Source organism: Anticarsia gemmatalis, chromosome 10 (assembly GCF_050436995.1).
Source record: "Anticarsia gemmatalis isolate Benzon Research Colony breed Stoneville strain chromosome 10, ilAntGemm2 primary, whole genome shotgun sequence".
NCBI classification, from domain to species: domain Eukaryota; kingdom Metazoa; phylum Arthropoda; class Insecta; order Lepidoptera; family Erebidae; genus Anticarsia; species Anticarsia gemmatalis.
Genome location: NC_134754.1, coordinates 2,076,770 through 2,091,528, shown reverse-complemented (window position 1 = coordinate 2,091,528; position 14,759 = coordinate 2,076,770). Strand labels below are relative to the sequence as shown.

The 14,759-nt window shown below is 35.4% G+C and overlaps 2 non-coding genes across 2 annotated transcripts; one reads left to right on the top strand and one right to left on the bottom strand.

Annotated features, from left to right (window-relative positions):
- Nucleotides 1–5,587: 5,587 nt before the first annotated feature.
- TRNAL-CAG (transfer RNA leucine (anticodon CAG)) lies at nt 5,588–5,671 on the top strand. Its single transcript has one exon. It is a non-coding gene; the product is annotated as a tRNA-Leu (tRNA).
- Nucleotides 5,672–7,049: 1,378 nt separating this feature from the next.
- TRNAL-CAG (transfer RNA leucine (anticodon CAG)) lies at nt 7,050–7,133 on the bottom strand. Its single transcript has one exon. It is a non-coding gene; the product is annotated as a tRNA-Leu (tRNA).
- Between the last annotated feature and the right edge of the window lie 7,626 nt (nt 7,134–14,759).

Genomic DNA, 14,759 nt, shown 5'->3' with positions numbered 1-14,759 from the left:
TTTAATTTCTAAAATAATTATTTAGACATCGTCTCGCAGGTCACAAAGTACAGTCGTGTAGAGAAATCTTTAACATTATATTTAAAAATACCAGAGAAATATTACAGTCATAATTTAAGTTATATTTAAATACGTAAATGTAAATGTTTGTTGTGTTTCTCATATATTTTTTATTTACCTGTGAGACTATTGTATTGATGAAACGAAAGCAGCAATATTTTATTTTAAACATATATTTATTTAATTTAGAAATGGTGAATAGGACAAGGCAAACCCGCAACTGCTAAACTACAAATAATAATTATTAACGGTTTCTATCACCCCTGGATAAAATATATTGCATAACGAGTGGACTTTTTCACTTGATGTATTGGATAACGTTTCTAACAAGTGAAACCGGCATTTATATTGTCTGAATAATTATGTCTTCCCCGATACACAAATGTTTAGTTAAGTATATGCTTCTGTTGTCTATGTTCCAAAATATGAGTAAAATCTGATAAATTACGAATGTTTGTCCCGATAAATGATAGATAAAAAAAGAACTTTTAGAAGAAAAGCGATATTACCGCGATAATTTCAAACCTCTGTGGGACCCTATGGGAGTAAAAGTAAGAACAGTATTGCCTTGTCCTGCACCCTTTTCTTCAAAATAGGTTGTAAAATCTAATTTGTAAATACGTCTAGGGCTACATGCATAAATATCTGCAGGTGTGGAATAAAGCCCGTAACAAAGACTGCCTTAATTATTGTATCTTAGTTACGTAAATTATTTACTATTGTCAAATTTAAATGAGAATTGTCGTCGTTTTTTAAATGGAATATTAGTCAAATTTACTTGAAAATTATTTTTATTGTGACGAGCCTGATTATAAAGTTTATATCTACGTTGTTTAGTCTTCCTTAGATCATTGTATTACACTTTACAATCTGTGAACCTTGGATTAACGTGGAGTGACTCATCCTTACTGGGAATTATTTTCCCTCGCTCGGATTGATTCGGGCACGTTCGGAGTGACTTGTAGCTCACTGACTTCGGGTTCACTCGCAGTGACTTCGAGCTAGCTCAGTTTGACTTCGAACATACTCGGAATGACTGCGGGCACGCTCGCAGTGACTTCGGGCTCGCTGGGAAATAGTCAGTGACAGTCGAAGCGATTAACACACTGGGAGTGACTCGGGCGTGTTTCTTGTGACTCGAGTCCGGTCTAAAAAAACAGTACTGATATACTTATCTACTTTTTTTGATTAGTCTAGCCAGGCTCGGTTATAATAAAAATAATTAAAAAATCTTTAGTAAATAGATTCTAGATAAAAACAGAAACTAAATTAATAAATATTTCATTCCTTATTCGGCCTTTATATTTATGCATGTGAGTGTATTAGTCAATGTTTGTTTGTTTGTTGAATTTTTGTAATATTTGTGTAGATAAATGTTGTAGGGTAACGTAAGTACTTAATAGCGTAATTTGTTGCGTGTACAGCATGTAAATAGTACATATACTGTGAATAAAAGGAGACATATCAATTTGTATTTCATATCTTTTATTTTGATTTTTAACCCTGTTTTACCCTGATTTTGGTTACCCTTTTGAAAAGTGTACTTTAAATTTCATAAAGAAATCCCGTGTCTTAAAGAATTTAGAATAAGGAATCGGAATAGATTTTTTTGATAGAAAAAACAATGATAATCAAATTCGTGAGCGGAGTTGCGCGGATCAGTGTAAAATACATTGTAAATAAGACACCGTACTTTTTTTTTCTTTTTAGCGCCTGGTATAACTGCTAAGCCAAAGGTCCTTTATTACTTTTAACAGCCTAATAATAAAAGTAAGTATCCCCACGATGGGTCCTACGGTAAAAGAGATCTACGTGTACACGTGACGTAATCAATACAGTCATGACGTAAAAATCTTAATTAAAATAACCTAATCCAACGTCACGACTCATACAAGCATGGGTTAGCAACATTACCATTACGTATTTCATCGTAATAATTACGTAGTCCCTTGATAACAAACCGCAAACCGATAAATGAGTTTATTGTGGTCAGGAACTGCAACCCAGGGAATAAATTTACGCTTTAATCTCTTTCCTTAACACCATGACGGAGGTGTTACTAAGTGATAAGAGGAAATGCGGTTAGAGACGAGACTTCAATAATTATAGCAATATACTACACTAGCTGACCCTCGTAACTTCGCTTGCGTCACTTTTGAGAGAATGGGATAATTTGCCTCGTTTTTGTAAAAAAAAAATACTGGCTCTCGGCTCCTACTGGTTATAGTGATTTATACTTAGTCTATAAAATAGCCTTCCTCAATAAATAGGCTATCCAACAGTCAAATAATTCTTCTTTAATTCGAACCAGTAGTTCCTGAGATTAGCGCGTTCAAACAAACAAACTCTACAATTGTATAATATTAAGTTTAGATATATAATTTACGTCGGTGTAGGTATTAACGTACTTATATAAGTACTATAAATAGGTCAAGGAAATATAAATATGCAGCTGTAGCGCGATTCTCTACGGTCTGTACTGCCGAGTATCGAAAGTTTGACATTTTAAAATGTACCGCCAAATTAGTTCCTGCGACGCCCGTTAGAGACGTAAATTTTCATACAACATTTTTCGATAGCTGGCCGGTTTCCGATAGTCGATAGTGATAGATAATGAGTTAATTTAGCTTTGATTTGGAGGTTAAAGTGAAAGAAATATATATCGCTAATATTAACTTAAAAATGACATTAATTAAGCAAAGTCCAAAACTGTTTTATCGTCTGGAAAACACCTTGGGTTTCCGATTCGGTTACCTCGACTAAAACAACAATTTAATCTACCTAACGATGATGGGGTCTGTAAATCCAAATCATCTTGCAAATTTCTACACAATCAATTCAATCTTATTTTTCTTAGCAGCAAATTCAGATAGGATAAGTAGGTCCAAAACGTACCTTTGCAACGGTGAATCGCAGCCAAATGCCAATATAAGTATAGTTTTATAAAACAGGCGATAATTTAAATTAGGTACCATTTTTAAAGCCACAGCTACAAGTTTGGGTGGACAGTAGTGGAAGGGACAGAAGAATGGAATCTCATGTACACGGTTGCGCGTGCGCCGCATGCCGAGGGAAATTGCTACAGAAGCACTTTTATTTTATGTGCGTGCGCAGTGACTTACCGCAGTATTAAGCTTTATTAGTTTATTTATTGGATACTTGGCACTGAGTAACGAACTAGATAGTATAGAATGTCTTTATTTTTGTATTAGAGACTGTTGTTAGGCCCACCATGCTGGAAACTACAGGTCGCGAACTTGTTTTTAGAGAATCGCCTCAAAAAACTTCTCAAACAAAAAAAAAATCTAAACTAGCTACATTAGCTACCAAAAATCGTCTGTGTGTTGTCTTGGGTTCGATGCACTGATCATTTACCTATGTGAGAGGTGAATGCTGAGGTACCAAGAAAAGAAAAAATACTGCATTTGGAATTAATAATTTCTAAATTGTTGTACATGGGCAGAGAGGACGATGAGTAGAGAGAGATTCTTCAAATAATCATTTACGAAAAAGATTTATTTTATTTTCAATATATTAAGGAATCCTATCGATCCCGGAATTTACAAATAGTTACTCATAGCTACAAATATAGGACTGATCCCATTTCCATTCTAGTTTTTAACAAAGGGTATTGTTTGTTCATAAATATAAAAGTATCATCAGCCGTATTAGCTGCAATCCCCGCAACCTAATCGACCTTAGACCTCATACTACTAAAACAACGACAAAGTTGAAGCAATAAATCGGAAAATCTAGTCAGAAACAAAGCTATTCTATTAGAGCAGGAACAGATGCGATCTAGGCAAAACAAAGCTCCCGGCGCGCCATATATCCGCGCCTCGTACTGCCGCGTACTGCCGCTTACTTACGACTCGGCTAAACGCATTGTCAGCCTCGATATATTTAAAGTGTACCCTGCAAATCGACGCCCGCCTTTGTACTCCCGACAACTCGCGCATTGTACCGGCCCGAGGTGTTAATGTCAGACCCCCACAAATATGTAGCAAGTGAAAAACAAAGCAAACCGTTTACAGCGGCCGAGCGCGACCCGCGATTTATTTCACGCGTTACACCAACAGAACAATTTTAATTAGTATCGTCGCGGTTTAATGAATAGAGACATAAAGTGCGTCGTCGAATTCTTTGAGTTTCGATACTCCATTGGAGCGTTCCTCAATAATTGGCTACTAGATGACGATATTCGGCCGATGTTCGGTATTCGTTTCGTTAGACATTGTTTGGATAAAGGGCCCTGCGGAGGAAAGTTATGGGGACCACGTAGAGCGGCGCATGTTTGTCTGACCGATAATAAGGCATTATTTACTAACATAACGATCTAAACTATATAAAGTTCTGTCTATTTTCTTTAAAAAAATTTGTTCCTTAATTTGTATTAAATATATTTTTTTATTAACCTATTATCTTTTAGGTATTTTTTTGGCAAACATTGCTACTTACAATAAAATTCTTACAAGTGATTTTTACTGAAAAAGTACTGATCTACTTAGATACAAATTTCAAACTAACTTATTTCCTAATTTCAAAATACTCAATATCGAAGCAAAAACTCTAAAGGATTAGGCTTATAGCGAGTGTAATATTCAAATGATCATGCGAATGACAGCATATTTCATCCTAAAACACTACACGTAGGAATAACCCAGTTTTGTCAATACTAGGAAATTTTTAATTGAATATAATTTAGGTTTCCTAACTGATAAAGAGTCGTTGAACTATTGCCTCATAGGAAAAGTTTTAATAAATTGACAGCACAATTTATACAATGACGTTACATAGAAGCTTCCACCCTTCTCTTAACAAATACAATCAGGTTTGAAATTGTCCTATTGTTACTACGAAACAACTGAATCAAGTTTTGTTTGGTCAACCCCGGTTTCTAAGTACATTTAGCGGTAGTTTATCTATTCAATAGCGTTTTAGCGGGAGTCAGTCATTCAGTCTTGACCACAAAAACTTTACAAATATTTTGACAAAAAACAGGTTAAAAATACTGTTTTCAAGGGATGTTGCTGTTCTCTACGAATCAATTCTGTCTGTCGCGTCTATCTGTTAGTGATCAACTCAAAATCTACTAGACAGATTTTTATCCTGTTTTCAGCACTAGTTATTGACTAGAAAAGTTTTAAAAAGTGTAAGTACATAAGATTTAATTTTAGATTGATTTAATCTTATAAAAATTAATCAGCTTTGCCCTGAAGTAAGGAATTAACCATCTTTTGACTTGCAGGTGTAAAAGTAATAACCAACTATTGTCTTCGTAACGATGTATTTAACTTTTATCTGACATCGTTTTTTTTCCCCGTCATCGGCATCTGCCCGTATTAACCCCTAATCAACTCATAGAATATATCTAGGTACATTAATTATTCTTTATATATTTTATCTCGGAGAACATAAGGTCTGGAATGTTGCTTGATATGTTTGCACCTATCTTTGCGATTCAAATCACATTATTAAAACTGATCGTTTTAATAAAATGATGTTGAGTTTTAGACAGAGTCTGTATGTCAGGATGGCCGAGCGGTCTAAGGCGCTGCGTTCAGGTCGCAGTCCACTTCTGTGGGCGTGGGTTCGAATCCCACTTCTGACAAATATATTTTGGTTTTAGCCATTTTAAGGAAACTTTCAGGTTTAATTTATACGACGATAATAAGAAATCTGTAACAAAGTTATAGTAACATTTCACAAGACTCAACTTAATCTAACTTTGTTTTTTTTTAGTTTTAAGTTCTTAAGTATTTTTGTTTGAGTGTATTTTTTGTTTTATCTATTTATACAAATTATATCAACTGGTCTAATAAAATACAGGATTAACCCCCGGTTTCTGAGGTACATTTAGCGGTAGTTTTTCTATTGAGTAAGAAAAGTCTTTGACTCTGCTCACATTTAAAAAATGTTTTTTGAAGGCATATGTTATGTTATGTATTCATACAATAGAAAAAAGCTTAGCTTTCAGTAAATTCGTTTCCACTTTTAATATCAATTAATTATCTTTAAATAATGGGGTTTTCTTGAATATAAGTTGTTTCCAGTTCTAATTATAATGCATATACAATTATTTAATGTATGGTTTTACCTTAATTTACTTTAAGTGCTTGTTCACGTTGGAACTCGCGGGCGCGGTGGCGGTCGCGAGCGCGGGGACGTGGCGATTTGTGTTCACGTTGGCCGCCAGGCGGGCGTTTGGCTCAAACTGGCTCAAACTGGTTGATCTTACTTGACATCGCGAGTGAATCGCGCCCGCCACCGCTAGTTCGACGTGAACACACACGAACATCTTCACGCGTTTGATATTGGCGCGAGCGCGCCACGCGGGCCGCGCGCGACGCCGCTAGCTCGCCCGCGACTTAGACCGCGCGAACGGTTTGTACGTGAACACTTCGGTACATCGCCATATGTTTGATTTTTCGCGACCGCGCCCGCCACCGCGCCCGCGAGTCAACGTGAATGAGCACTAAGGCATATCCGTATAAGGTTGATCTGAAATTTTACGGGAATTCCTGCAGAAAAGTGCCAATCATTGGGATGAATCAGTGGAATACACGCAACGATTGTAATAAGCTGTGAAAACCCCTTGCTCGCAGTCGCAACGAAATACGTACCTATATTATTTACTTAACAGTTTATTTTGGACTAGGTACACATTATCTTCTTGTTATAAACTAGACAGGTAAACTATTTTTAAATAATGTGATTACAATATCTAGAAACTTTAAGCAGAAGCAAATCTGCTATATCCAAAAAAAAATAATTTGCCAAGTGTGATGCACAGCGTAAAATTTGAGTCAGGCTTCAATCAGGCAAAAAACGCAAATTTTTTAATGGACATAAAACTACGAAAATGGCATTACAATAATATAATAGAAATATTAATTAACACGTGAGCGAAACCACGGGTGTTAGATAGTCAGAAATATTAGTTCAATTGGTTACTCACAGAATAGCACTACAAATTAAAAAGTTATATTTGTCAGAAGTGGGATTCGAACCCACGCCCACAGAAGTGGACTGCGACCTGAACGCAGCGCCTTAGACCGCTCGGCCATCCTGACATGACTGTTCGCGTCAAATCTTGATATGAGAATGTAGAAATTTCTGAAAAGAAAGAAAAGGTGTAGAAAACTTCTACGTTCTTTAATATTTAATTAAATAGCTACGATTATAATCAAAATATGTAGATATTTTATTTTTATTTTTTAAAACCATTTTATTGTACTCACTACAAAGTAAGTACGATAATTTTCAATCGCGTTTAGGACCCGTTACATAATAATATTATGTGTACAAATCGCGGGAGTTTAAAATCATAAATAAAATTAATTATTTACCTTTTCTACTAACAGCCTGCCCAAATTTTCCTAGCCACCATTAACAAAATTTAATTATACTCATTACTTCACAACTTTAAAACAAAGTCGTAATAAAATATTTTAATATTAACTATACGTTGTTGATTATCTACTTATGGTGGTACATAATTAAAGCACGGTAACAATAGGTATTAGCATGTACTGACGCAAAGATTAACATTATGTGCGACGTACATTATGTTGGAGGGTCATCGACACATCTATGACAACTACCCTGGGAGGGACTCTGTGTTCACTGGAAAATGTAGGACAGTCCAGGTAAAAGATAATCACGATATTTCGCTCATCTTTACGATTTGAATAAGAAGATAAAAATAGCTAGTTTCTCCTCCGAATTGATTGTTAAAACGGTTAGGCCGGTTAAGGTTAATCCCACCATGTTGACTGAGTGCGCTTTGATAATTGTGTATTCCTTTAAGAACATTATTTTTTACTCAGGCTTGACTCCATTTTTATTGGAATATTGAGCTTACCTAACTCTATGGACTATCGAGAAATTTCATATGTACAATTGATCAGCGCCTCTAGCGTATTGTGACCGAACTACTTTTACAAGTACTTGCAGACATCAGAAGCCCGTTAATTGACATAACCGTCTGCAGAACATAGGTTTAAAACCGTCGGTTTTAGGCTACACTTGACTCTCAGGTGTACTTTTATTTATAACTTTTAAACTTTTGCTTTGCATGTTTATTCAATACATAGGATACGGGAATTAATACGAACACACATTGTTCCTTGGAATGGCTAAGCTTTCGACGCAGGTTACGCTTACACTGGCCGTGGTCGAAGGCTGGCTTCTGCTTTACTTAGATTTATCCTATATTTTGTAAATTGATGCAGCACACACAGTACGGTGTGGTATTGAATGGCGTTGCGTCAACACTTCCATCCCTGGCGCGGCCACATTTGGCCAGGAATGCGACTGCCGACCGCGACGCTTCGTTTGTTTAGAAAGTTAATATTGTATCAATATCTATATTATATCTACCGTTTGATAAACAATATGATTGAATGAATAGTGCAATCAGTATTGATAGGTTTTCAAGTGTAGGGAAAATTCAGACAGTAATTTCTAATAATAATTAAAGAGTGTCCTAGCTGTCATTTTCAAAGATCTTTGGTAGTCCGAAGTTTGAAAGTCTGACGACCAGTCTCACCGAAGGGTACCGTGTTATATAGCCCAGGTAACTGGGTTGTGGAGGTCCGATAGGCAGTCGCTCCATGTAAAATACAACTATTTAACTGCACTTGGTGAAACTAAAGCCGATTTCTACATATTTGGAAGAAAGGCTACATAAAAAAATAATTAACAATTTAAGAGTTTTAAAGAACAATGGCAAAATCTCATACATCATAATCACTAATTTTAAAATGTTGCGTCTTCAAATAAAACAAATGTTATAATATGCAGCATTAATTCCCGACTCTAAATATATAAATATGTTCATTAGGCGCGCCGGAGATCCTGAGTAATTTGAGTTTATATTTTTATAGGTTATGTCATCATCACTTCATTAAAATGTTATAATTGACCGTTAGCTGTCAATTACACCCTGTATTACTATCGTCATCGTAGTGAAGTTGACTGCCTTAACCTTTCGAGCAGGTATAGCCCCAAAACTAATATGTACCCAGAGATTTCCGTATGGTAACCTCTGGGTCTTATGTCTACATTTCCAATTCTTTGCGTTAATAAAGAGATAAAGAGCCGATAGCTGCTGATAAACCATTTGTAGCCAACTTCACTCCGGCATATTTTAATTGAGTCATTGTTCCTACAACTAGACTGTTATATTATAAAACAAACTGTTTTATGGGGTATTTAAGTTATCAGATAGTATAAATCAGCTTGGTTGTAACAACAAAGGTAAATAAAAAATGAAAAGGTTATACATTATTTATTTCTTTCATACACATCTCTGATTATCATGTCATTTTAAAATTCAGTTGGTACATTATCTTGATGCCTGGGCTATCCTAAGTACCAGACTAAAGTCAGCACAGCAGCCTATTGTACGAGTATGTCTATCCACCGGACAACCTATTTTCGTGAGATATGTTATTGGATAAACCCAGCTAATCAGCAATGTGGCAACTCTTGTATTTTGTTCTAAAGCAGGGTATCAGCGGAAGCTATTCTATGTTACAATTCACGCACAGAATTCGAGTCAGTCTGACACGACTTCCCATACTTGAAGAAGTATTATACTAGTTCACAAAATCCAAAAAGCAAGGGAAACGTCCATGATGAATCAGTAGAAGTGTAGATGCAATCCAAATCGAAATCCGTTAGAGATGCAGGGTTGACAAATAGAGCAGAAATCCTCAGTAAGTCAGAGTTGTTTGAAAATAGGTACGAAAAAGCAATAGTATAATCGAAAAACACAACAACACGTCAATGCCGAAAATCACCAAACGTCAACGACAAACAATCAAATCGAACCGAAGTAGACAATATATAGTTGCCATACTTTAAAAAGATAATACTACTAAAATATCTCTGTTGACTGTAAATATATCTTTGTATGAGCAAAATAAATGAGAAGTTTTCAGTTTATTAGTAACTGTTTTTATTAATTTGTCATAACAATATATTTCACGTTGAAGACTATTTAGTTATTTAAACAATTAAATAGACAAAGACAACATAAATCTACCTAATAAACAACAAAGTACCTAATGGCAACATTTTTAATCTCAAGGAAATGGAGAATCATTCTTAGATAGTCAATTTTTTACTTTTTGTTTAATCTATTAAATGTCGCTTTCAGAGGTAAAAATGATATTCCTGAAATTCATACGATAATTAATAAAGTACATTGGTAATATTGAGATTCGAAGACGCTCAAAAAATATAAGTGATTTTTTTGCCATTGTTCTTTCTGTCGTTGAAATTTTGTAAATTAGTGTATTAATAATATAAGCATATTTGAAAAGCTGAAAGAATAATAATTCAGTTCATTGATACAGTAGCGCGTTGTATTGTATTAATATATTAATTACATTTTAACACAATCATTTAATTTTAATTAGGTATATTCTATAATTAAGATATAGGTGCCATTTTCCGGGTAGTTTTAGAATGGTACAGAATTGTAGCTACGTACAATTAGGTATAATATAATATAAGGAATATTTGAATGTAAATTGTAACAAAAAAATATTAGTGACGAAATAGGTACGTCACAATTTTAATATTTTTCTATATCCTTGTATTGTACTTGTTATCTCTAGATATTCTTAAATAAGTAGTTTATTTATGTAATCAGTGCCTAGTAACTAATGTTATGTAACATATCCACACAATACTCGATTTTTTTCTAGATCACTCAGTTTTTCCAAACCGAGAATCGAACCTGGTATATCCGCAGACTGCGGATGCCACATGACAGTGCCACTTTACAATATACTTCAAAATAGATGCAGTTGACATGTAAAATGTCGGTCCTGTAACGCAATCCATACTGTCGAGTACCTATATTTTTTCAGAATTTGACATTTAAAATATATTTCAAAAATAGTTCCCACAGCGCCCACTAGAGGCGGTGTTCAGATTTTTCATTCAAATTTCTCGATTGCTAGCCTGTTATTGATACTCGATAGTAGAAAAGAATCGCGATACTGGTTGTCGTCAATTAAGATAACAGCATTTCAAAGACCTTCAAGCGGCTTGAACAGTTTGACTCTAGGCTGAATACAGTGAATACTAACCATACGATTACGATTAACAAATGAATGGATAAACCTGGTTTTAGTAATACCTATAGGTTTTACCACATCCCCATAGTAACAATATTTTTACCCGTCTATTGCGACGTCATACATAAAATTTTATCAATTACTGACTTATTACATTTTACATTTTTGTAAACGTCATTGTTACCTTATTCGTCATAACTAGAACGATATTAGTATATCGACATAAAATATTAGTAAAAGTCTATATTGAATAATAAACTTCCTACTAATATTTGATTATGACTGCCTCCGTGGGGCAGTGGTTTAGGTCGCCACGCCGATACCACTGCAACGGGAGGTCGTGGGTTCGATTCCCACACGGAGCAATTATTTGTGCGATCCACAAATAATTGTTTCGGGTCTGGTTGTGCTTTGTGTCCGTTGTTTGTATGTTTGTAAAAGTCCCCGCGACACAAGAGCAATTCTTAGTGCGGGAGTTGTCTTTTTAAAATTTAAATTTTAAATAAATAAATATTATAAATGCGAAAGTTTGTCAGAATGGATGTATGTTTGTTACAAGAAGAAACTACTGGACGAATTTGATCAAAATTTGGTACACTGATAGCTTATAACCTGGGTTAACATCAGGGATACTTTTTACCCCGGTGTATCTTTTTACGCGGACGAAGTCGCAGCAGACGCTAGTGCTACTAATACTCAGCGTAGAAACTTGTGGTATTAAAATTCCATAGTAAGTGTAGAAGAGCACAAAGCGGATTTTTGGAAATTCCCTCGCCAATGGTCTAAAAAGAGGAAATTTTTTACATAAAAGAATGGAAACGGGGAAACTCAAGTCCACGTGGACGAAGTCGCGGGCAGCCGCTAGTTTATATTTAAATAATTAAAATCGAATTTTAAGGATAATGTTATCAAATTATGAAAAATTCAATTGAATTGTGTAATAAGCTCGTTACAATACAGTATTTGCTATAAGGATGATGAATAAGGATCCGCTTCAAGTTCGGTTTTGGATTCAGGATATAGAGTTTTTAATTAACATTTTTAACATCCTTTATGGTCAAACTCTTTAAACTAAAATTCAACCCTGAGGCTTAAAAGCAATAAGATCTAATAAAATATAGAAATTGGAGACAGGAACACAAACATTGTTTTGGGAATCGAACCTACGATATCATGGGCAATAACATACGAGTAGTGATGATTCACTAGTTGATGTTTGATTAAAGTTTTAAAACAATTATGATGTTTATTTCAATGATGACTTTAAAGACTTTTAACCGAACCTTTGAAGATTAGATATAATAGTAATCTACCCAGCCTAGCCATTAATCTTAATGATAGTCCTTTTGCAGTATTTGCCTAATTATTCAAGTATGTTACCTAGTCCATAGGTAGGTATCAGTGTATGACACGCGTAAGTAAATTATATACATTATATCTCTTCGTTAGCAACGGTTTCTAGGGTTTTTGGTCATTCCACTCTACGTCATAACGAGACATATTAAATTACATACACCAAAAGAGATTTATTAAGGAAATAATGCAGTTTCAAAACCCAATATTATTAATGATTCATTTTATTACATAATTATGTAACATCACGCCATACATAATGTTATAACCGGAGGCGTAGGCAGAGGTGTATTAAATTTACACGCATTTTGCCGTTTACTATGTAATAGGTGGGGAGGGAGAGGCGATTGTCATATACAGGTTAAGTTACAAACTCCGGACAACTAGGAATAATTAAATATAGATAAAAAATAATAATAAACAAAAAAAAACATTGTACACACACGGTCATTTGATTCGAAACTAAGCAGAGCTTGTGCTATGGTAACCAAATAACTGACAGCCAGGCTCAGAACAAATACTCGTGCTCATCACACAAAGATTTGTCCCTAATGGGATTCGAACCCACCACACGCAGCGCTACGGTTATTGCGGCGAGGTGACTACTTTAACCACTGCGTCAAACGCACATTTAAAAATACCAACAGCACTTTGTCCGACCTGGGAATAAACCCGGGACGTATACCTACATTACCGCTCAGTGGTAGACAGAGGCAGTCTAATCATTATTCATATAGGACAAGTACCTACATGCACATAGGTATTCAATGATTCAGTGACATCCCATTACGTAAGCAGTGGCGTAACTTTCAGGACCGTTTTCAGACATCAATAATAATTTTAATTAATGCGTCATATAATTTCTTTGATAATATGTTTCATACTTACCTATTTGGGGAAGACCTGGAAAGGGATTCCTTATGTATCTTAGTTGTCCTTCGACAAAGATAAGCAATAAGGAAAGGTTTATTCTGTTTAGTTTGATGGATAGCACAGAACTAGAATATTTTTTTAGCCTTTTTCATCTCCCTGCTGGGCAAAGGCATCCCCCATTTTTTTTCAGAAGTTTTTAATATTGTCTGTCTGCACATCCAATTGGTATCGAAGACATTTTGTCGTCGTCACACCAGCGTTTCTTGGGCCTGTCCCGGAGTGGGTGAAATATTTTATTTTTGTTTTAAGATGTTGCATAAGAAAAGATTTTACCAATGTCCAAACTTTGGGAAGAAAATTTTGAAGTAAAATCTTAAGAAATCTTTGTTATATCCACGTGGGTGAAGTCGCGAGTACAAGCTAGTTAAAGTCACCTCATAAGTAGTAAGTTCAACCGAGCAACGATACTTTCCTTTGACGGATTTCCGGCCGAGACGCCACACGTAATCGTAGCCTATATGAGGCATCAGTATGTCGATCAGTACCGCGATTCTCTATCACTATCGACTACCAACAACCGGCTAGCTATCGAAATTTTGACATTTAGAATGTACTGCCAAAATATTTCCTACGACACCCGTCAGAGGCGCAAATTTCTCGATGACAGGTCGGTTGTCGGTAGTCGATAGTAGTTGTGAATCGAGCTACAGTACCGCGATTCTATATCACTATCGACTACGGACAACTGGCTAGCTGTCGAAACATTTTGTATGACAATCATTCAGCGCATCAGGCGGGCGATGTTGAAACTATTTTTACAGTAGATTTTAAATGTTAAACCCCCAATACCTACTACAGAATCGTGCCACAGTTTCAACGCTCATGACAGTCATAGCCTGCACTCACCGGTCGCTTAACGATCAGTGGGTTAAGCAACGTTTGGCAAACATTGCATGGATGGGTGGCCTCAGAGGATTAGTTGGTCCAGTAATCAATGACTTGATGATCTTTGACACTAGGTAATATGAAATAAAACTTACGATAAATATATAATAAGTACGTTTTGCTATAGATATGGTCAGCCACATAATGACCGGAAGCAGCCATTTTGGGAGGATAGTGTAAATTCCCGCATTACAATGACTGTGTTGCTACTTAATTAATAAATGTTTCATATCTTGCAGATTAAAAAGCTAAAAACTTTTGTATTTTATTAAAGAATTCTATAAGAATTCTCTTGAAAGTAATACACAAAGACAGGGGTGCAAACAACAAGGATACGAGAATAGATGGGTAAATAAAGTGAATCGAATTATATAGCAAAGAAATACTTAGATTTACCCAGCGGGCCTAACGTTAGCGAAATCTTTTTCTAAGGAG